General features: G+C 47.3%; 1 protein-coding gene across 2 annotated transcripts in view; it reads right to left on the bottom strand.

The window, feature by feature from the left end:
- The window catches only part of ZFYVE28 (zinc finger FYVE-type containing 28), a 932,593-nt gene that overhangs the window by 651,094 nt on the left and 257,104 nt on the right, over positions 1–24,395 (bottom strand). The window lies entirely within an intron of this gene.

The following is a 24,395-nucleotide window of genomic DNA, read 5'->3' as shown; positions in this document are numbered from 1 at the left end:
GGGATATTGTCTCGGGTGATCCAAACAATTGTGTGGACCCATATGTTGAGATGGTGGTTGGTGAATCTGTTGGTGCATTCAGGTGCTCGCATCTCCATGATCATGTATGATCTGTATCGCAAGACGTGGGGCTACACAGCGTAATTTCCTTCAGACAGAGCACCAGTATCCTATGAGGGTAGAAAGATAGAACTGGAGGGGTTTAATCGAGGAGTTGGAATTTAAAGGTCACCGGATTCAAGGCAAAATTTACGTGGCAGTACGTGGCTTGAACATTCTGGGTTGGTATCACCATGGTCCATTTGCGATGGTATTAAAACCGGGCACACATGAACTGGTGCTGGTTATTAAAGATATGCCCCCCTCATTACCTCTTGAAGATGAGCTTGCAAGCATATACTCTAATGACCTAGGGAAAATAGTTGGATTTAAGAACAGGATTAAGGTTAAAAAAGATGCTATGCCTGTTATGCACAAAGTTATGTCAGTACCTTTCAGTCTTAGAGATGACCTCAAAAAAGAACTGGCTAGCTTACATGCCAGAGCAACCCTGGAACTCATGGCCTTCTGATCAAAACCACATGTATCCTTGTTTTGAACAGTTTTGAGCAGCCATGCAGTATACAGAGTTTATGAGGGAAGGTGCCCTCTAAGCAGTGCAAAAGGAGCTACCTGGGTGAGAGAATGTGGAGTGGTGAGATAAAAACACAGCATAGATCTCATCGCCCCTTCCACATCATAGCCATCGGTTTTCGCCCACTTTATGCATTCAACCACAACTCTATTCATCCTTTCAACCAATGTGTTCGTTTGAGGGTGACAGATTGAGCTCCTCAGATGTTTCACTCCAGACTCTCTCAGGAACGCACCCATTTCATGATTTACTAAGTTGACACCATTGTCAGGCACCAGCAACTCAGAGAAACCCTCTTTCATGAAAATGTCTTAAGAATGTGATCGCATTGTCCGCTGTCGGAGAGGCAAAAAAATGAACCTTAGGCCACTTGCTATGGTAGTCCAGTAGTACAAACTTATGTTGTAAATTATACAGGAGAAAATTGAATGGACCCACAAGATCAATTCCTACCTTCATCCATGGCTTCTCAGGCAAGGGAATCAGCTGCAAAGGCGGAGTGGCTATCTTGTACCCTTTCTCCGCCCCAACACAAACACATTCTTTCAAAGCCAAATCAATATTCTTGTCCATAGACGGCCACCTATAATGAGCCCTGATCCTTCTTTTCGTCATGGTGGAACCCAAATGTCCTTAGTGAGCGCTGTTAACCAGCAATTCACAAATGGGGAAATGCACTGGTCACCACACCATCCTCAATGGCCAACTCTGGCACCTTGTGCCAAAAAAACAGAAAATGGGTATGCTAAACTTCTTTTCCTATGCTAAACGTCTTCATTGTACACATTTTTCGTGAGCTTTATAAAACACTTCCCTACCATAATTATAAATTCTCATTTTGCACCTAAGGTGCTCTTGTTTGAAGATGGCAAGCCTCTCTGGTCTTCGGAATTGGGAAACCAATTTACCCGGTACCTGGCTTATGTGTTCTATTGTGGTTCTGGCACCCTACGTTTTTGTCACCTAAAAATTGTAAACCTCATTGAGCCCAGGTTTTCAGTCTCCTTCCTAGAATGTCTCCGGTTTACAATGGCTTTATATGTGAAACTAAGTTTAAAAAACAGATTACAATTGCCAATCCATCCGATTTATCACTTAACTTTTATAGGGCACTTCATGATTTTTACCAACACATCTTTGGCTTTTTGTCATTCATTCAGTTTAATGTTTTTTTCCCCTCCAAAGTTGTTCGCTATTCTTTCATCACTTATATTGGGCAACTGGTCAAACGTGAAGTTGTTATTAAATAAAATAAATAAAACACTTCAAATTCTCAAATGTATTCAATCAAAGCCTTTGGTCATTATGTATCCAATTAAGTTATCCAGAAGTTCTTTCACTGGTCCAATAAATGATTCCTATCATATTGCCTACTTATGGCAGGAAGGGTTCCAGTACCAGTACATATACGGTTATACGGTTTGCGGTTTCTACTTAAAATGTCAGGCTGAGGTGTGCTTCAGGTCTGGTTGCTTTATATGTGATCTGTTCATTCCATCGTAACTTGGCTTTTCGATTTGTCTTTCCAGCATCTAAAAAGTCACATGTGAATTTTATACTGTAATTTGCACAATTACTTCTACATGTGTTGTAATCTTGAATTTGTTTTTTTTTTGTTCGTAGGTGCATAATCACATCTCTTATGAGTCTTCTACAGTTTGTGCATAACATGTATGGAAAAGTGACAGATGGTTTGTCCCTTAATCTGTGTTTTACTCAAACGTTGATGTTTTTAGCTCTTATTTGAATGCTTCTTAAATTTCTGGTCATCAACTTTTCTTAGATATTGCAGGGTATTGAGTAAGGATTGTTATTTTGTCTGTTTTGTTGTTGCTGTCTCGCTCTCTTTGTTAGTAAATCTGTTCTCTTAGCATTTATAGCCTAGCTTTTCTATTTGCTAGGACACTAGATTATGAAAGTCACACACCCTGTGGCGGGCGGATGAACTTTAAAGGTGGTGAGGTTTAAGACCAAATCCTAAAAATGACTGCATGACCGAGCAGATATGTCCACAGGCAGCTTTGAAGGGGGGCAAAAGGGGTTGCAATAGATACTGAGTAAATCTTCATATGGAACCTGGCTCTCTCCCATGCCAACACAGACTAGGTAAAGCATGACAAAGTTACCCAAAGTATAGTGCCTCGGAGTGTGAATCCAGAGCATGACTGTGCCTGTGAAATCCATTGCTATTTTTGAGCCACACTGGTAATCGTGTCTGAGGCACTCGAAGAATTCATACAGACTCGCCCAAAACATGTGCAAATGAGACACCCAGGGGACTGTGCCTGAGACACAAATGGCAACTTCCAAGATACGCTGATTACTGTGCCCGAGACACTTAGAGGACTCAGAATGGGCCACCCAGAGGGACCTTGCCTGAGACACTTAAGGACTGTTTCTGTGGCACCCTAGTAATTGTGTCTTAGGCACCCAAGGGCTCAAACTAAGAAACTGCAGGACTGAATCTGAAAATGAGATTCCTGGAGGACTGCCTGGGAGTGAGGCGTTTGAAGGATGACTGCACATCAGACATCCACATCTGTTTCCAAGAAACACTGGTGCTTGTGCAGAAGGTATTCTGATAACTCAGATTGGGAAACCCACGGATACTGTCTTACAGTCTGAGACTCCCTTCGGGCTGTGTCAGAGAGACACCCAAAAACATCTGCCTGGAAGTAAGACATCCAGCGGATGACCATGCCTAAGACATCAAGTATCTTGGTTAGAATGTGTGGGACATCCAGAGTGCTCAGAATAAGACATCCTAAGAAAATGTGACCAAGATATCTGTAAGACAGTACCTGAGAGTAAGACACGCTGACAGTGAATAGTCAGCCATGCTCTGGATGACTTACATCCAGGCACAGACCTCCAGATGACTGTGCTCAAACACTGAGGACTGTATCTACGATACCAATATGACTATGTCCATCCTGAGACCTCAGACTGAAGCCCAAAGAGAGGCACTGTGCCAGTCTGACATATGCAGAGTCTGTGCTGAGCATGCCAAGGGAGTAAACACATTGGTAATATGTAAAAACCTATCTTCTTCTACAAAAATGTTAATGTGGTATAGGCTGGATTAGAAGAAAACAAAAAAGATGTACTCCTAACAAATCAAGATTTATGTAACACATCTGACTTTGAAAGAACAAATGCATGTACTTTACAGTGACTTTAGTTGGCTGTCTTCAGAAAGGCAAAGCTCTCATGTTTCCCAGTCCAATGCGTGAGCAGCTCACGCAGCCCAGGATTTCCCTTCTGCTTTCTGTGATTTGTAGTCCTGCTGATAAATTTATAAAATTGGAATTGCAACACGAAGAACAAAATAGGAAAATTGGCACTTGGTGAACTGAAAAACTTGAAAGCGCTGAAAAGATCTTGCCTCTAGAACAGGGCTTTATGTAGGATGAAAAAGGTGATGGGACTCTAAATGGGTCTTGCGACGCAGGGGGAACCAAAAAATCTTTTACAAGAGGTGCAGCAATTATAACGAAAGGCTTGGATTAACACATTAACTAGAATGTTGTGCTTTTCAAATTTGTAAAGTGTCCAGCTCGACAAAGAATAAATGAAATCAGAAAGGAAAAATGTTTTACATATATAATCGATTAAACGCTGTACAAGCTCTGTTTCTACTATTGTACAGAAGCAAGTTTGTCTGGAGTATTCTGCCCACATGCCTCTTATTTCATGGAGAATAATTCTCAGAAACCATACTAAAAAGCCAAATGGGAATCTTTAGCAATGGAGGAGGACAAAGCACTTGCAAAGCCTTACCCACTGTCAAAATATAACTATAGAAATGTTAAATAAAATAGCCTACAAAATCATTAACATCAAATGTTTTTAAAGTATTGCTTGGTAAACCTCTCGTCTCTTAGCAGTTAAGTCATCATAATATTATGGGGCTGTCCTCTACATGTAGACTGGTTGCTGCTGACAGTGCTTTTGTGATTATGAATGAAATCGCACCCTAGAGAGAAACTGACCATAATGTTAAATTATTTAAGAAATGTCACACAGACATGAACAGTGATCAAACTGATCAAACGTCTACACGACTTCTGTTGAAGCCACAGCACATTTGCTCTATGAGAGAAGGGGCATAACATAAGCCTCTGCAGCCCCTGTGGCACAGGAGCCCCCAACCTTTCAGGGGCTCCCAAATCCTTCAAGAGAAGACCCCTACCTCCTCAAGACCAATCAATATGTGTGAGATATAGGAGACTCAAGGGCCCCCGTTCACAGTATACAGAGAGAGGTTCATTTTACATTACGCCACTGTATATGAGAGAGAGAGAGAGACAGCTCAAAATGTACTGGCCCGCTGTGAGAAAATGTCTCTGTATATACTGTTCCCAAATAGGTACAGGGTGTACAGAGTCCACAGTCCCCAGATGTTTGGCAGAGGCTAAAGTTAGATATAACCTTACTCTCTAAAGTGGTAGCTTGGTCGAGCAGTAAGGCAGTATCAGAGGACAGTGTAAAGCATGTGTTGCACACACTCAGTCAGCAAATGGTCTTACACACTCAATAACTGAACTCTAGGCCAATGGTTTATATATAAAAAAAAAATATATGCTTTTTTTATTTTAACCCAACAATAGGTATTAAAATATACTCTCTCAGAATGAGATGTTTTATTTGAATACTTTTGCAATATGCAATTGGCTTTTGTAGAAAGTTACAAGTGGTTGCAATAGGCACCACAATTTTAAACAAAATAATGCATTGAGTTCAAAGGAAGTTTCAAGTTATTTGCAATAGATTACTTTTTGGAATTCCAGGACTGGATCCTAGATTCAGCCCTGGGACAGTACTTAGAAACAAATGATAAAAGTGGACTTACTTACTGTGATGATTTTTAGACAATATTTTGCCATTTTAAAAGTTGACACTTAGAAAATATTTCATAGAAAACAGTCAATGATTCCCTATGGCAGAAAATTCAAGTTGCAGGTATAGTATGTTCTCGTTACTTTGGTAATCCAGTACTGGGTGCCTAGACTCAGTACTGGGACCTTTATCCAAAACAGGTAAGTAATTACGTTTTCAGAAATTATACGATTTTTAAAGAATATTTAAAGCTTGCAGAAATTGGCACTTAGAAGAAATTTCACAGAAAAACAGTCAATGATTTCCTAAGGGAGAAAATTGAGTTACTGGTAAGTACAGTTGTAAGTATTTTTCAGAGTGAGTGCTGGGCACCAAGATCCAGCACTGGGAGCTCACCTAACAGCAGGTGAGTAATTTCGTTTGTTACTCGGCTGATTTTTGGTGAATATTTTGAGTTTTGAAAAGTCCACACTTAAAATTTCAGGAAAAGCCAGTCAATGTTACCCTATGAAGAAAATTGAGTTACCGGTTTAAAGGTAAGTACTCGACTGGCAGAGTTAAGGTTCTGGGCATAGACTCAGGGGTCTCCCAGGGTCAGGTAGGTACAGTTGGTTCACCCTCAGCGGCACAAGGGCGGCCCGGTGCAGAGAGAGTTAGGCCCAATGTTATCCTATGAGAGGTAGGGGGGCCTTGGTTGGTGGCTGCTGACTAGCAGGCCACGCGGCTGTGGGAGCTGGGCTCCTGGTCACTTACTCAGGGCAAGTGGGGAAGTAGATAGGTGTAGAGGTTGCACTGCCAGGGCCACTCGGGCGGCTGGGTGCAGGGTGCTTTTGAGCCTTCGGGCGCTCAATTGATTTTAATGGGAAATCTCCGGTTTAGAAAAAGACTGCAAGCTCGGGGACAAAGATTCTTCAGGTGCCACCACCACTTCGAGAGGTAAGTTGGGTAGTTGGAGAATAGGTAGGTACCCCGGGATTGGGCACAGGGGGCTGCGGGGCGCAGGGGTGCCTTTTGGTGTCGGGAAATCTTACCCTCTGTTGATCGCGGTTGGGGGGGCACCTGGTTCTGAGGCTGCAGGCTTCTTCAGGAGTGTCGAGGGAGGTCCTTGGGTGCCGGACTCGGGGTCACAGTCGCCGTGGGGTTGTCCTCGTGGTCTTTGTTCACTCCAGCACAGGCCAGGCTTGGGGGGTGCAGAGTGTGAAGGGTTCGCGGTTCCGGGCTGCTGCCAGGGATTAGAAGTAGATTTTGAGTAGAGCCTCTACTCATGGAAGCCCCGGGTGCTTAGAGCCAAAAGGTAGCCAGGACCTCCGGGGTTTGTGAGGTTGCTGGCCACAAGAGATGCCGGGTTGGAGCAGGTTCGAGGGTCGACAGGCCAGTAGGGCTGGGGCCAAAGCAGTTGGTGTCTTCTTCTTAGCAGTTGCAGGTCTTCTTTCTTCTTGTTCTTCTTTGTATTTCGGAATCTGGAAAAGGAAGGTTCAGGGTGCCCCTAAATACTAGATTTAGGGGCGTTACAGGTAGGTGAATGGCAGGGACCAATGGGTCCCTGTACTGGGGTGGGTACACCCCCTATCCTGCCCCTCTCCGGTGGGAGGGGGCAGTAGCCTAGTCCTGATTGGGCAGGGCTTCCCATCTTCAAGATGGCGAGAGCCCGGAGATGTGCTTCACCTCGCCTCCCCACCTGAGAGGTGGGGTTGGCAGGCTGGCACATCCCCTGTCCTTATTTGGGGTTTCCGGCCAAGCTTCCAGCCAGAGTGGGGGGTTGCAGTCGCCTGGGGAAGCTCACAGAGGCGGCATGCCTTTGAAGCTTTTCCCTGCCCATCCTGGGGGAGGAGATTTAGCACCTCGCCCAGGATGTGCATTGTTGCAGGCTCAGGAGAGCAGAGGCTCTCCTACCCAGGGGTCCAGCAACATGTCTTCTGTGTGGCAGCCTAGGCAGCCTCCCAGACCAGATGTGGATTGTAGGTTAGGTTTCAGGGGGCATCTCTAAGATGCCCTCTGGGGTTCTTGGTACATTAAATCCCACACTGGCATCAGTGCGGGTTTAATGTGCTGAGAAGTTTGATATCAAACTTCTCACCCTTTAGTGTTGCCATTATGGTGCTGTGGAGTTCGTGTTTGATGAGCTCTCAGCACCATGTACTCTTAAATGGCAGCACTTCACTTAGTGCCCATGAATGGACCTGGGTACTGTAGGGGCACAGGGCTCATGCTCCTGTGCCCACACCACTGGCATAGGGTACCCAGCTAGAGGGGTGGCTGATGTATGCCAGGGCAGTGTAGGTGGTGGGCATGGCACACATGAATGTGTACCATGTTGACTTTGTTTTGTCATGTACCCAGACACTCAGCCTGCAAGAGCAGTGTGTGTGTGTTAGGGTACAGGGCCTCTAAGTGTGGCACAATGAGTGCTGCAGCCCTTAGAGGCCTTCCCTGGTCACAGGGCCCTGAGTACCATTTACCAGGGGTGGATATGTGGCCAGGGTTTGCCAATTTGGGTTTTGGCTGTTAGGCAGTTTTTTTAGGGAAGGAACACAGGCCCTGGGCACCTGATTGGCAGGAGCCCAGGGCGCAACAAGGAAAAGTGCATCAGCTATTAGGCAAAAAGGGGGGGGGGGGATACTGCAACAGAAACCCACTTTCTTACACCCGCGGCTACCCTCTGATGTTTTAGATCATGAACACTATGTAAACTTGGATGGTTTGTGGCACTCTGAGTAAAAGTGTGAATCGACTGTGGTATGTCGATAGTACTTGTAGTAGGGTGCGAATGTGGGTTCCATCCTCTGATCCAGGGCGTGAGGGACACAATATGTGAAAATAGGGTTGACTTCAAGGGATCCATGTCCCCACTAGGCACTCCTTTAGGTCAAATTCTTCTAAGAATTATTTCTCTGTCATCGCGTTTAAAACAAAGTAAACAATGGTTAATTCTCTCAATTCATTTATTTTGGATCATTTTTCTCGTGTTGTAAAATCACACGTGTAAACAAGAGTCACGATTCGTTGACTTCAATTGATAGATCCCAATGCATTTCGGGACAGCGCCCTTCATCAGGGCAAAAATTTCTGAACGTTAGCAAAAGTACCAATAATCAATGATGCAAGAAATGCGAACATCACAACATTGTAGATACATTAGAATATGTGAAAAGACGAAAACGTGAAAAGGACATCCGAAGCATCGATGAGGGTTATGAATGTGTGAAATAATATAGGATAAGTTTGAAAAAGTGCACAAAAAGGTTATCAAAATGTTCAAACAAATGCACAATGGGTACTCATGTGAAATCTAAGATCATGGAACACAATTGTGAAGCGCAGCTGAAAACCGGAAAAGTCCAAGTGGTGCAGAAAGAGTACCGCGAGTGCACTGGTGTGACAGAAAGCTCAGCATGCATTACTATCATAAACTGACACCGTTCAAAAATCTATGTAGATTAACAAACCTCCGTATTGTTAGCTGTGCACGCGAACAGGGCTTTAAGCCAAATGGGTCATCTAACCCAGTTTGGAAATTCAGCATGCGTGGTGCTCTGAGCACCTGTGTTTGCGTACCGGTGTCAATAAAGTTTGAGGAATCTACAAGTTCCCTTGTACATCGTGAGTGATAGTGTTTAAGAAAAAACTGAAATCGAAAGGGGTGTGTTCGAGTCGTGAAACCCGTATTAGAACCCGGCATACACTATAGCCCCGTGAAAACCAGAAAAACATACTCTGCAGCATAATTAGGGTCCGTGTGTCCATGTGTGAAGATTCAGCAAAATGATACTAAGCGTGATACTTAGACGTAGAAATAGAAGAAGGGTGAAACAAAGAAAGTGAAGAAAGATCGCATGTGTGAATATGACAACCTAATCAGCGTAAAAGGTATTGCCATTTTACAGTGTAACACTTGGATATAAAGCATATCATCAGATAGGTCAAAAGAATGTTACAGCGCATTCTGCAAAGTGCAAAAGAGAAAAAGAACAATCATCCATAATAAAAATGGATGAACAGAAGTATATAGAAATGGCCACGCATCAATAACACAGTTTGGAAAATAAAGAGGAAAGAAGAAATTAGAAAACATTTCAACAGGTTACATTAGCAAAGCACAGTGTCCAATTACAAATAACAACTGAAGTCCAGTCGTTCATAAAGGCCTTTAGGATTACACACATCCAATTTGTTTATCCAAAACAGTTCGCATTGTAATAGCCATTTTCTGTTGTCTCTCCCTTCCTTCACTGACAGTTTCCAAAACTCGAAATCTCAGTTGATTAACATTATGTTTCTGTTTTGTAAAATGTACAGCAACAAGTGATTTTTGATAATGATTACGTATGATGCTCTTGTGTTCGGTTAATCTAATTTTTATTTTGCGCTCAGTTTCTCCCACGTACACAAGGCCACATGGGCATTTAAGCATGAACACAACATTTTTGGAATTGCACCGAATCCATCAACAAGACACACAAGGGGCCCACTCAGTGTCTAAAGTGTGGTCACTGCAGCAATATAATCAGAGGAGCTACCATGACGAATCCCACAAAAGTCAAAAACTCAACACCACAGCAACTTGCGATACCAAGGAGCATCCCAGTCCAGAAGAGCCGTTTCTGCAGAGCAGCCAGAAAAAGCACCTAAAAAAGAAACCCTAAACAGGTTCTGTGTATCTAAAAATGTATTAAGGAGTAATTTATAGCATGTAACTAGATCTTTTTATCTATCATACAATCCATTTAACATGCAATGGCTTGTTTCGCTGGTGTTTTGGTTTCTTGACTGAACCACCCGTTCCCAGCACATACAAAAACAAGCATTTGCAATGCAATAGGTCTCGCATTAACGCGAGTTTGCGCTCTGATGTTGTGACTACACTTCCCTGAACCGGAAATTGCCTCACAAATACGTGACAAAGAAATGAAGCAAATAAGGCAGTGGAGGAAACTATAAGCTTTGCATATTTTCTAATCAAAAACTAATACGATTAAATAAAAATAAAAAAAATCAATAAGTAAAAGAACCAAAATCAAACAAATTCAGATTACTCTGTAAAAACTAAAAGACCGAATATACTTCACACACAAAAAAAACAGAGATAAAAACCCGAAATTAAACCAGATGTTACCTGAAAAAAAAAAAAGTTATGCTCAGAATTTCTGTGTAGTCATTGTACAACACACTCTTAAGTCTGTTTTGGAGGCAGCTGGGGCTGGTTCAAATTAGTGCGTTTGGCGGCAGACGTGTGCTGTGTCGCCCGCCACTATGGCCAACCGTTTCCTGTTGAACGAACCACCTGCCTCTACGTCCCTCTCCAGTCACTCCTACCTCACCGTCTGCAGCCAGGAAGCCCCGAAGTGAGCCCAGCAAGAAGCTGACGCAGGAGATCTCTGCACTCTGTCACATTAGCTATAAATACGTCTATTGGTTTTATATACGAGATACCAGCTCACCTTAGCCTTAAGCGTAGAATCTGGCAAGTTTCATGCAGGGGGGAAACTGTAAACACTATCGAAACCTTATTGTGAGGGATTTTGTCAAATCAAGTCTGCCGCTCCAAGTGAGTCATTAATAATAACACTGCACGGATAAACAGTGCTCACAATCATCTCTGCTTCTCGTACTTGAGGCGGACTGAATGGCACAGCTGTTTCTGCGCCGGGTCTGTGTTTTGTTTCAACGAGGAGGAAGCAGCAGTAACCAGAAGCACGGTTCGGCTTTTAGGAAACCAGGGATACCCACATTGCGACAATGGCCGACCAATCACGACTGTCACCCGACATGGCCATATGAAGTACGTGCATTAGCTGCAGTGGGGAAATCTGTAATGACTCCATGTCGGTGTCTGTGCATCATACGTTTCCAGTGGTGCGTGCTTTTGATCAGTCCCCCCAAAAAATGCAAGCTTTTTGTTATGGTGTGCTGTAGGTTCCACGTGCGCATGCAGAACAAGAAAACAAGCGCGGCAACGCTAATTACAAACAGATGGTCCCTGCGCGCCGCTGCTCGCAGGAGCCTGTAATTTAAGATGCAGGAAAATCTTAGGCAAATGTAAACAAGCGCGACTGCGCAGCCACGCTAATTACAAACAGATAGCCGCTGCTCGCTCCCACAAGGTGGATGCCACCACAAGCACGAGTGCTTGAAAAGAGCTGACCGATTTCTAAAGGTCATCTCCTAGAGCAGCGCAAGCACGTTGCGCTAGGCTCGACCTAAAAACGTGCACCAGAGACTATTAAAGAAGGTCAGAACCGAGAGCAGAAGGGTTTTATCACATCGGATGTAGGGCTCAGTAGGAACGAATTGTAACTTTTAACATATCTACCATTTCAGCCGCAGGGAGGTCAGGTGATTTGTTCAGTCATATAATGCTGCTGTGGTCAGATAAAAATCGGAAGTCCCGAGTTGCTAAATTTAAATATTGAGGCAGAGAGGAAGTGTCCCTTGTCCTTGAAGCATCTTAGTATAAATGGGGTGCCTCTCTTTCCCCTGGAAAGAGATAGATTGCGCTATGAATATTTGGATAAAGAAATACTGTCCGCATGAATTTAACCACGTCTGTGCTCTGGCATCATACATTAGGATAGCTTAGTGGCTTCATGCATCTTCTGCAGTGAACCGCGTGCAATGTATACGTCATAGGTTAACATCCTGAACTGATGTCCCTCCCCCTTTCCCAGCCTTTCATCATGTTCAGTTATAATAGTGAGTACATTAGCCTTAGATAATAAAGTGTTTCAAGCGTTGTGTCGAGACTGCTCATGATAAAAATGCCCTCGCATTTTTGGCAAGCAGAAGGTGTTACTTGAGACATTTTCTCACACGGCCACCTGGTGATATACCAGGCCCCAGCTCTCGGCGCTTTATTAAAGATTGGTAACATTGACCCTATTAACTCTTCACCACCTCACAGTTAATAAAGCGAACCCTGTACATGTCAGTCACACAGAATGTGGAATCAACGTATATGAAAGAGGGAAGCCTACCCCTGTACGTCCAGTTGTGGGAACGGGGTCTGACATAACCTTGCCCCTATGGTAGGGTACCTGTGATCTGCAGCTGGGTACACAGGCATGGGTGGGCAGCAAGAATTATGGAATGGCAAGATAATGTAAATGGAGTAAGAGACTCGGAAGAAGGGGGCTGAAAGATGGGCTAGTCTTACTGCAGGAGAGTACTGAAGCCGAGCAGCCTTCTAGGAGAGGTGGGAAAGCAGCTGATGGCCAGCCAAGCGAGCTGGCTCTTGGCTGAGTTGTCTATGGTCAACCCTGGCCTCCTAGACTTCATCTGCATAATCCCTCCACAGACTGTGCTAAGGAGGGATTCTGCGGCGGCATTCTGGAGGGTAGCCAAGTCTGGTTACATAGAAATTACCTTCAGAGAAGGACCAGCCGCTTCAGTTCCCAATCCTCTCTGCACTACAGGTCTGTGGGGTCCCATGCTTGATCTAGTGATACTCGCTCGCCTCATCCGCTGATCCTGGGATTATCGCTGCAAAGGTTTTCCTAATTCCCAATCTTATTTTTGCACATTTTCAGTTTTCAACGTCGTTATTGGCATCTTTGGCCTCATTCACACCCTGTTGATGGCTTCGCCATTAAATGTGTACGCAGAGCTCATGAAAGCCTCCCAGCTTAATAAATTGGAAATTAAGGATTCCGATCTACAGTCAAGCTGTATTATCACAGAAAAACTGAAATAATTAAGCGCAGCTGAGCTGGAAACAAGCAATTTTCTGATTTTGATATTAAGAATTATTGAACTGATTGTAATTAATAAGCAAGGATGACGCGCAGCAAAGCCGCAGCCAGGTGACTTCTTCAGATGGCAGCAACACTTAAGGTTCCAGGACACAGAGCAGCAATGAACATTACATTTTCACACTCAAAAAGAGGGCAGTTAGGGGGAGAGAGAGGGAGAGAGAGAGAGAGGGAGAGAGAGAGAGAGAGAGAGATCGAGAATACTGCAGCATAGGATTTAAGACACCATGTTAGCAGGCCCCCCCACATACATTCCCAATAAGCCATAAATATTTAAAAATCTCGGGATGTGCAACAACTGAAACATAACATATGATGCACTTCTGTAAGTCTGTCATACATGTTGGGAAAGGTCTGTCATTTTAATTCCACACAACATGATTATTTACATTCACATACCAGAGGAAATCTTTTGAGGCATGTGGCAATATGCCCAGATGCAACATGGACAAGGCTCCATACTTTCTGGCAATATTAGTAATGGGACACTATTTATTTAGGAATTCTATAGAACACTGTATGTTAACACTACAGTAGCTGTCATCTGCGAAATTACATGCTATCCAAACAGCCATAGCAACTAGACTTCTTGTCAATAGAGATGGGATTTTAAAATACTTTCTCACTTTGAAAAGATGGCACAAAGAAGCCACACAGTATCGGACATGGAGTTTACCCTTGTAACCTCTGGAAAACCGGCGAATGTAAATCTCCGAAGATGAGAATGAACAACAGAATTTATTTTAAAGAGAGGAACACACAGAATGTGGTCAGGAAATCCAATGTTAAATATTATCATTTGAAGGAACTCAGAGAAGGTAATCTTTTGGAAAATCTTTAAAGACAGAGCGAAGGTTTTATGAATCAGCAAAAAAAAGTAGGCTACCGTACATTAAAATTTAATTTATCAACGAGTCGATCTGAAGTTGGGAATAGATAAAGATTTGGTATTAGTCTTGTGAAATGCTTTTAACGCTTTCATGGTAAACATCACGGTGGACCCAATACTTGGGCAACAGCACTTCCAACATATAAATCTATGTGATTTCTATTCAGCACTTCAAGTGTTTCCAGTGCTCTGTTGCAGTCTTGGACTGGTCTCCATAGGGTTTAGTCATTACGAAAAATACACCTATAGAAGCAAACAAAGCTTCCACCCTTTATTAATAGATGAACCCATCTGATCAAATACTAACTATTGGGGCTGTGAACCATCTGTGTGGGTCTTAACATGTTTCCACTTATTATCCAGGACATCGCAAGCTAACAAATTAGAAAGACTTCTCACTCACCCCATGTCTTTGTAACAAAGTCGATTAAAATGATCTTGGCTGATCAGCAAAGGATCTGTTAGAGAGTTAATTGAGGGAGATAATAGAGTTGGTAGAAAGGAATGTGTAAGAGAGGTTCATGTCAAGAGACCGGGTGGGAAACTACACTGTGTAAACATCAAGATTGTTTATTTTGCTGGGATCCAACATGGTAATTTGCCCTCAGAAGGTAACCCCTGGAAAAATGATGAGCACAGAACACGAATGAGAATAAACTGCAGAATACGTTGTGCTGGAGCCCAATGCAAAATATTATTTGAGTGACCTAGTAGACAAACGTTTTAAAATATTTTTAGGACTTGGTTCAGGTTTTATGAACTGTCAGAAAAATTTAGGCCACTGTACATAAACGAGAACTGATGACCGATGCATCAGTTTACTATTGTGAAATGCCTTTAATACTATTCTGATAAACGTCACTGTGGAGATGTTACTTAGACAACAGTACTTCCTAAATGCAAGTCTTTGTGGTTTCTACTCGGTGCTTTAAGAGTTTGCAGTGCTTTGTTTCAATCTTGGTAATCAATAGCATCTAGCTAAGGGGCGCTAGAGGGCGCGCGGCCAAGATGGCTGAGTCTATGTGAGGCTCCCGCGTTGTAGAGCCGTTCTCCGTCGTTTCTCCTGACCGGGATGTGCCCCGGGACTGCCGATGCTGCCTGCTTCCCACTGTGAGACCCCGGCGGCCCTGTGGGGCCCAATTTGAGAGCAGAGTCGGCCCCCAGCTGCACGCCGCTGCCCTGACGACTTGCCCGGCAGGAGGTGCGGGACACGCTGGAGGCGGCGCCCGGCCGCGACAACCACTTTACACCGCGGCCTGCCACGAGGGGGCTGGGCCGCGCAACGCACTGGTGTTCAACGGCTGGCTGGCGGCTCACGGGAAAGCTCCCACGCTCCCACATGACGGCGGGACCCGGAGGGGCTGGAGACGGGATGCACAGTGGCCCTGCCTGTCCGGGAGCGCTGCGGCTGGGGGCGCCTACTGTGGCAGATGGTGGCGGCGACCATTGCAGGCGGGGATGATGGCGACAGACGGGAGACCTTGCAGCGCCCGGTGAGTGAGCTGGCGGGAGCCCCCATTCTGGCTGTGCTTTTCTGAGAGAGGACCCGGTGAGCACCTGGCTGCTGCCCTTGGGAGTGAGGGGGACTACTGAGACGGTGGGGGTGACCCCGGGGAGCGTGATGTGGCCCTGAGTGCGGCGTAGTGGGAATAACCGGACGGAGCGTCCCAGCATGTGGAGCTGAGGAAGCTGGTCACTTGCCCACTGCTGGGCACGCTGTTGTGGCCTGGCCATCATGGACTCGGCGGCATGAGGATTGGTGTTCGGGCATGATCCCAGAACCGGCCGCCAGTTGAACCACAGGACGCGACAAACTTTCCGCGGCGGTGAGGCTGCCTTGCACCCCACTCCTCGGCGATTGCCTGACTGCGGGGGGGGGGCCCCCACTCGTGGTGACGGGACTTGGCTCCTTGCTGCCAGCGTCTAGTGGTGCCCAGGGTTCCAACTGATCACAACACGCCACTGGACCTTCCGAATGCCGTCAGCTCAACAACTGGCCATGGGGCGGCTGCGGAACAAGCAAAATGAGAGCCGGCGTCGGGACGCTCTGCTGGGCCTGCGGCGCCGCCGGCGTCGACTTTGGAAGCCAAGATGGATGCCATGCTGGCGGCAGTAGACCAACTGGGCAACACACTAGAACAAACCAGAGCCTTATTGGAATCCCGGATCGACAAAGTCATGGTTGATTTCACTTTACTCCACGCTGACCATCGTAAACTGGCGGACACCGTTGCCAGTCAATGTCAGGCGCTACAGGATGTTCAGCCGATAGTGCGCAGCCACTCTGCAACTTTACAGGACCTGATAGACCGAGTTAATACTCTGGAAGACCGTGCAGAGGATGCAGAGGGCCGCTCTCGGCGCCAGAACATACGCGTAGTGGGTCTATTGGAAGGCGAGGAGGGACGACAACCGGAGCAGTTCATTGAAGGATGGTTACGGCACATACTCCCCCCGGGGGTGCTCTCCCCGCAGTTTGTGGTGGAGCGGGCACATAGAGTGCCGATGCGGAGACCTGTCCCTGGGGCACGGCCACGTCTCTTCCGGTTTCGACTCCTCAACTATCGTGACAGGGACGTGATACTCCGTGAAACGAGGAAAATGGGTGCCCCGACGGTACGGGGTGGTACAGTGATGCTGTTTCCAGACTATACTGCGATAAATGACCTGTTCACACGGTGAAAACAAAGCTCATACACCTATTAAAGTTGTCATATATTTTTTAGACAATCTATTAAGCAAGTGGTTACACCATCTATACTGCTATAGGTATGAATCACCAATAAAGGAAAGAGAAAGACAGATTTCATACGAATTAAAAACTATCTCTGTAACCAATAACCTGTGTCTTTAACACCCTGATGTGGTGAAAAAATTGTGAGAGTGGAATGATGGTGCCTCACGGTAGCAACACCAGGGAGGATAAAGCAGGAAGGTACTCGCCTGCTACCTCAAGATCTCATCATCAGCTACCACCACTCCAAGGAAAGAAGTGTGCAAAAGAATATAGGTGGGTTGAGACCCAAAAGACAAAGTGCTAGGGTGTATGATAAGGAATAGCTGTGCAATAATTCGTGCATCAAATGCGACCCCACAGTAGGGACCTGGGGATCAAGAAATCGCTCCCCGTGTCACTATATACAATCGATTTTTATTCTGTGCTGTGTGTCTGCTCATATTTGGCATTTTAATATGAGCAGACACACAGCACAGAATAAAAATCGAAAGCCAGTGTGATCTAGCTCAAGTTTGTATATAGTGACACGGTAGCAGGAGAGTACCTTCCTGCTTTATCCTCCCTGGTGTTGCTACCGTGAGGCACCATCATTCCACTCTCACAATTTTTTCACCACATCAGGGTGTTAGAGACACAGGTTATTGTTTACAGAGATAGTTTTTCTGTCTTTCTCTTTCCTTTATTGGTGATTCATACCTATAGCAGTATAGATGGTGTAACCACTTGCTTAATAGATTGTCTAAAAAATATATGACAACTTTAATAGGTGTATGAGCTGTGTTTTCACAGTGTGAACAGGTCATTTATTGTATACAAGTCTTTAGAGTGGGGGACGACATGTTCTCTGCCCCTATAGCTCCTTATTGTGTTTTGGTCCAGACTATACTGCGACAGTTCAGAAGCGGAGAAGTAACTATCTGGAGGTGAAGTGACGGCTCCGTGAATTGCAGATCCCATATTCACTGTTGTTCCCCATGCGCCTCAGGGTGGTCACGAAGGACGGGACACGATTTTTCGCCACCCCGTCTGATGTCTGGGACTGGCTGGAGGAAACTGGTCAGCATAGTGGCCCAAAGCCCTCGGACCCGGGCGGCGACGGGAGAAGCGACAGACGACGGAGGCAGAGGGACCGACGCGGTGGAACGGGACCGAGTCCTCCCGCAGCCCCAAGCCCGGAGAAGATGCGAATGGAACGTCTGGAAGCTCTTGAGGCGGTGGCCACCCTGGGATTTGTGAGCAGTCAAGGGGATGTGGTAGTTCGCGAACATAGTGACACTGAGACTGACCGGTCATCCTCTCCGTCCATCATGCTTTCGGAGGGCCATATGTTACCAGTGGTGACGCCTCAGACGGCCGGCCTTATGGGGTGAACGCTAGTTTGATTGCACAGTGATAAGTACAGGTGACATGAGGCGGTGGATTGAGTGTTGCTGACTACTCTTGGGGGGAGGGGGGGGGGGTCACTGACCTTGCTGCCCCCTTATTTGCGTCAATGCGGCTCTTTGTGCTAACACGAATGGGCTGGCTGGGGCGCCGCTGCTGACCCGGGGGCTGGAGGGACGGTGGGGGACTCCTTACTCATGGGGTGGGGCGTAAGGATCACACATGATTCAGTCGCGGGGGTGCGGCGATGCACACATACGCTCCTCTGGGGAGTGATTGACACAGCTGGAGGGCACACGAGGCCTAGACGGGGGTAACACTGGGCTCTTGAAAACCGGGACCAACAGTATTGCCCTTTGGCACCCACTAGCACATATCAGGCCTGGTAGTTCACAGGCGATTGAGTTTACACGTTTGGACAAATGCCTGTTCTGGGGTTTGCCCTTGCAGTTATGGAGTTCTTTTTGTTCATTTTATTCTTAACTTTGCTTACCTGCACTCAGCAGTGTTCTGTAGCTCTTTTGTTCACCATGTTTTTGCAGCAGGCAGTCAGGGCAGTTGTGATTTTGGTCCCCTTTCTCCCCCTGGCTGGCCCGCTCCTGGCCGTGGGCCCCATGTTGTCCTCACTCCACACTGATGGCTGACACTGCGATAGTCACACGGAACATTAGAGGCATGCACACGCCGGCCCGCTGATACTCTGTTTTTGCCTACTTACAACGGCATAGGGTGGCCGTAGCCCTTCTCCAGGAGACACACATGACACGGCCAGAATTGGATAAATTGCGCGCTCGGTGGAGGGGGCAACTTTTTGGGACCACATACTCTGCACATGCCCGGGGTACATTGATTTGGGTACGGGCAGGTACACCCTTTACATGCTCCGAAGTAGTGATCGATCCTGCTGGGCGATACACACTGGTTCGGGGGAGGCTCAACGGACACTCTATGCTTCTGGGATCCATCTATGCCCCGAACGTCGACCAGCCGTCGTTTCTGGATCAACTTTCGGTGGCCTTAACCCCGTATGTGGGTCTTCCCTGGTTACTGGGTGGGGACTTTAACGCAGTGCTAGACACGCGCCTTGACAGGTCCTTCCTGCCGCTCCGTAGCACACAGGCAGTCTCGAACGCGAGGAGCCTCACTGACTGGTTGTCGCGATGGGCCTTGCATGATGTGTGGCGTACCTTACACCCCGCTGACCGACTTTATTCATATTATTCGGCGCTACATGACCTTCACGTCCGCCTTGACAGGGTGGTGGGCTCTTCCTCGCTGGCCCCGCTGATAGCTCAGGCGGAATACCTGGGCTGGACCCACTCGGACCACAACCCTCTTCGGCTGTGCCTCTGCTGGGACTTGGGGAGGCCCCCCGTTCCCACGTGGCGACTGCAGCCGGCTGCTCTTGAGGACGCGGAGTTTCGCGCCTCGCTCGGCACAGCGGTCGAGCAGTTCTTTGATCTAAACGAGGGTACGGCCGGGAGTGTGCTGACGGAATGGGACGCACACAAATCCACCATGCGGGGACATTGCCTGGGGGCGACAGGGAATATTCGTAAGCTACTCACGTTGCTGCTTACTGCTTTGGAATCGCGTCAATTGTCGTGTGAACGCCATGGTGAGGGAGGAGGTCGGGACTCGGCCCGGCTGGCGCAGCTCCGGGCGCGGCACGCCGAGCTGCTGGAGCGACTGCGGTGCCACAACTACGCCGCGCATTCGGCTCGGGTCCGTGCATACGCAGCGGGAGATCCATCAGATACTGACAGCGCATTACACGGCCTTATACACTTCAACGGGGCGCAGACGGGCACAGGATCTGGATCAGTTTCTAGAAGCCGCCTGCCTGCCCACGATTCCGGGTGCCCACCAGGAAACATTAGAAGGTCCCCTCACGCTGGAGGAGATAGGGGGAAGCGGTGGCCTCACTGGCTTCTGGCAAGGCGCCTGGACCGGATTGTCTCCCGGTGGAGTATTATAAAGCATATCGAGAGTCCCTGGTGCCTAGACTGCACGCGTTATATCTCACAGCCCTTGAGGAGGCCACCCTGCCTGCCTCCATGAGGGAGGCCTACCTGATTTCTTTACCCAAGCCAGGACGAGACCCTACCAGCCTGGGGTCCTATCGCCCCCTCGCCATCCGTAACACAGATTATAAAATTCTGGCCAAAGTCCTAGCGGAGCGGCTAGCCCCAACTCTACCTGTGCTGGTGCACAAGGACCAAAATGGGTTTGTACTGAAGCGCAGCACCTCACTTAACCTCCGTCGGTTCTTCCGCGTTGCCGCACAGCATTGGCCACGGGCAGGCTATTTAGTATTGGACCTCGAAAAGGCCTTCAACTGCCTTGAATAGGGGTATCTGGTGGCGGCGTTGTCGCACTATGGACTAGGCCTCGGGTTCCTCCAAATGGCGGCGCTTCTCTATAAGAACCCTGTGGTTCGGGTGAGAACCGGCCCATACATTTCCGGTGCCATTCCAATTGGCCGTGGTACCAGGCAAGGGTGCCCTCTTTCGCCTCTCCTTTTTGCGCTTGCCATAGATCCTTTAGCGGCCACCCTAAGGAGGGTTTTGACAAACGGCATCCCCATGGGCGACGCAACGCACCAGGTCTCCTTATATGAGGATGACCTCCTGGTCTTCATTAAAGATGTGGCGCACATCTCCGGGGACCTGGAGCGAGTCCTAACGGAATTTGCTGCGCTCTCCGGTCTACGTGTGAACGCGGCCAAATCGTGCCTCTATCTGTTCCGCGCTGATGCTCTGGATCCCCAGTATCACCTGGGGGGTGTGCCTGTCAAGTGGCAACCGGACACCTTCCGTTACCTGGGCATCCAAGTGTATAGGCAACCAGTTGACCTGGTGGAGGGCAATCTGGGCAGGGCGGTAACGGCGGTCAGAGCCCAGATGCGTTTTTGGGGTACCCTCCCTCTTGCGGTCACAGGGCGCATTGTCTTAGTCAAAATGGTGGCTCTGCTCAGGCTCCTCTACTATTTTGCTAACCTGCCAGTCTACATCCCGGCATCCTTCTTTGCCACCCTGGAGTGCTCACTCCGGGACTTTGTGTGGGGTACTGCGCGCCACACAGTGGCACTATCCAAGTTATACCTTCCTACGGGGCCTTGCGATGCCGTGCGCACTATTACCTAGCAGCACAGCTACAATGGGTGGCCAGGTGGTTGGCCGATAGAGAGAGAGAGAGACGATACGGCGTCCGCGGAGCCACCTCTCCCTCTGGCGGATATCATTGCGTCGTTCCACCCGACTGCCAGAGTGGTTAAGCCGGGACCCCTCCTTGTGGCAGTGGCCTACAAATGTTATCGGCGCGCCTTTTACTTGACTAGGTTGAGTGTCCCTTACGCCCCCGCCATGCCGATTGAGGGTTCCCCTAGTGGGCGGAGGATACTACGCTCGGCGGAACTTGCAGAATGGCACGCGGTGGATATTTGCACATTGGGGGACCTCGACCGTGATGGTGCGCTTATCCCATTTGCCCAATTGGCGGAGGAGACGGGGTTACCAGTCGGCCAATTTCTCTGTCACCGCTCACTAATAACGACATTGGCGAGCCGGTGGGGAGCTCTTCAGGAGGAACCGGCGCAGCACCTCATGATGCAATACCTACATGTCATGGGACGGGGGAGCCATATGATACGTTGGTTCGCAGCCTCCCTGCGTACACAGGTTGCGACCGACTTGTCTCCATTGCGCCGTAAATGGGAAGCAGACTTGGATCGCCCCATGGCTGACAAAGAATGGAGTAATGCGCTAAGGGGGCCGACGCGGGTTCCCAGAAACATGCGGTTTCGCCAAATTCAATATTTTATACTACACAGAGCATATCTCACTTCCGACTCTATCAATCGATATTTCCATCGTGCGGATGCAAGCTGCCCACGCTGCAAGGCTCTGGATGCTGGGTTGGTGCACATGTTGTGGAGCTGTCCGGCGCTGGACTCGTATTGGCGAACGGTGCATGGAGCATTAAGTAAATGCACCGGCCAACTGGCGCCGCGGGAGTGGCCGACTTGCTTGCTGCACCTGTTTCGTAGAACCCCCCCCCGCCCCCCCCCCATGAAGGTGGCCTCGTTTTTTCGACCTGGGTTTTGGTGGTGGCGAAGCGGTTGCTCACCAAGCGCTGGAAGGCAGCTGAGCCCTCCCGAGCGCAAGCATGGCGAAGTTCCCTGCTGGAGTGGGCGGGGCGGAGGGTACGGCCCTTTTGCGAGAGGAAACGCTGGGCCTCCGGCGCACCCCTATAGCGAACCAGTGGGGCACACATTTGCAGATCCTGATGCAGCTAGATGGGGACGCCCTGGGGCTCTGTGGGACACGCGTTGAGGAGGCACTCACTGAGGAGGGGGGGAGCGGAGGTGAGGTCCGGGGGTCAAGCATGGGGAATGTCGCGGAGGTCCTCGCTGAATCGGGGGGGGTGTTGGGAAACTGAAAATTGCCATTAATGGAACTGTTTGTACCAGGGGGTGGGGAACTAGTGGGGGGTGGGGGGGGGGGGGGGGTCGGGTCGGGGGAGGAGTCTTGGGGATCTTATCGTAAAAGACCGAACCTGCTGCTGCTGTTATGCTGGGGCCTTTGTTGTTTTGCCTCTTTCTTCTTATTGTTTAATGGAACTGTTTAGATAATGGTGTTGGTTTAAAGACCCATAAGATTAATCTTTCCTAGCACACGGGTGCGGCGCTTGATCCTGTTGATTACCATGCTCATGACTGGGGATGTATCATCAGATTTGCTGACTCATTGCCTGTAAGGTAATTCATATGTACTATGTGCTATGTCTATATTAACAAAATGCCAATAAACAGATTTCATAATAATCAATAGCATCTAGCTAAAATCTGCAAGAAATATACACATGTATGGCACAAACATAATTTCCAACCTCTCCGGGGGTCTTACTTATCAAATTAATCCATCTGATCAAAAAATAACTGGGTGATGGACCCACCTTGTGCGTCTCCATTTACCATCCAGATCCACATAAACGCACACATAAAAAGGAAGTCACAGTGGTCCCATGTCTTTAACCCCTTCGCTGCGAGGCCTTTTCCCCTCCTGTGCTAAGCCTTTTTTTGACTATTTAGGGTAGTTCACGCTTAGGCCACTGTAACCTTTTAACCCCCATAAGGTATCCACACCAAATTTGCGTCCTTTTCTTCCAACATCATGGGGATTCTAAAGGTACCCAGGGTTTGTGGATTCCTCAGGAGGGGTCCCAGAAATTAGCCAAAATACAGAACATTTTTTTTTTTTTTTTTTTAAATGGGAAAAAAGTGCTGCAATTCAAAGTGTCATGGTTTTCCCCTGCAAATGGTATCAAAAAAGGGTTTGTGGGGCTGAAATCACCATTTCCCCAGCTTTTAGGGAATGGCAGACTTTTGTCAGAAAACCAAAAGATTTTACACAGTTTGGGCATTTTTCTGGGACATAGCCTATTTTTTGCGCTTTAAACCTCCTTCCAGTTATTGGTAGAAATGGGTATGAAAGCATTAATGGATCCTGGAAAGCTATACATTTTTCAAAAGTAGACAAAATTCTGAATTCAGCAAGGGGTCATTTGTGTAGATCCTTCAAGGTTTCTTTATAGAAACTAACAGTTAAATATAGGGAAAATTGAAAATCAGTTGAAAAAAACAGCTTTTTGTGTTAACGTTTTCACCTGTAACTTCTTCTAATTAAGACAGCTCTTTGGAAGCAATATACCGTTACATCCGCAGGACCTTACCGGTTGTGTGGATATATAGGACTTGTAGGTTCACCAAGAACCCGACGAACCCAGAGCCAAAAACTGAGCAGCGACTTGCAATGGTTTTTTATTATGTAGCGGGCATATAGCAATTACTCTGGGAAAATGTATACATGGAAAAATTGGTATGAAAGACACCTATGTATTTCTGAAATGGGAACAAAATATAGAGTTTAGAAACAGTAGATGTTTGCACATTTCCGAAATTGGGAACACTCTACTAGCATGAGAATTATCAGTCATTTTTCAAAATGACTTCTTTTTTACACATGGTCTTTCATTTGGAAGGCAGAAATGCATTGAAAGTCAATAGGTAATAACAGTTGCTTTACAAATCTGAATTATCCAAAGTCTCCCGATACAAATGGTACCTCACTTGTGTGGGTAGGCATAGTGCCCACGACAGGAAACGGC

This window comes from Triturus cristatus, chromosome 2_2 (assembly GCF_964204655.1).
Source record: "Triturus cristatus chromosome 2_2, aTriCri1.1, whole genome shotgun sequence".
Taxonomy (NCBI): domain Eukaryota; kingdom Metazoa; phylum Chordata; class Amphibia; order Caudata; family Salamandridae; genus Triturus; species Triturus cristatus.
Note: the sequence above shows the minus strand (reverse complement) of the source record. Positions and strands in the feature narration are given on the sequence as shown.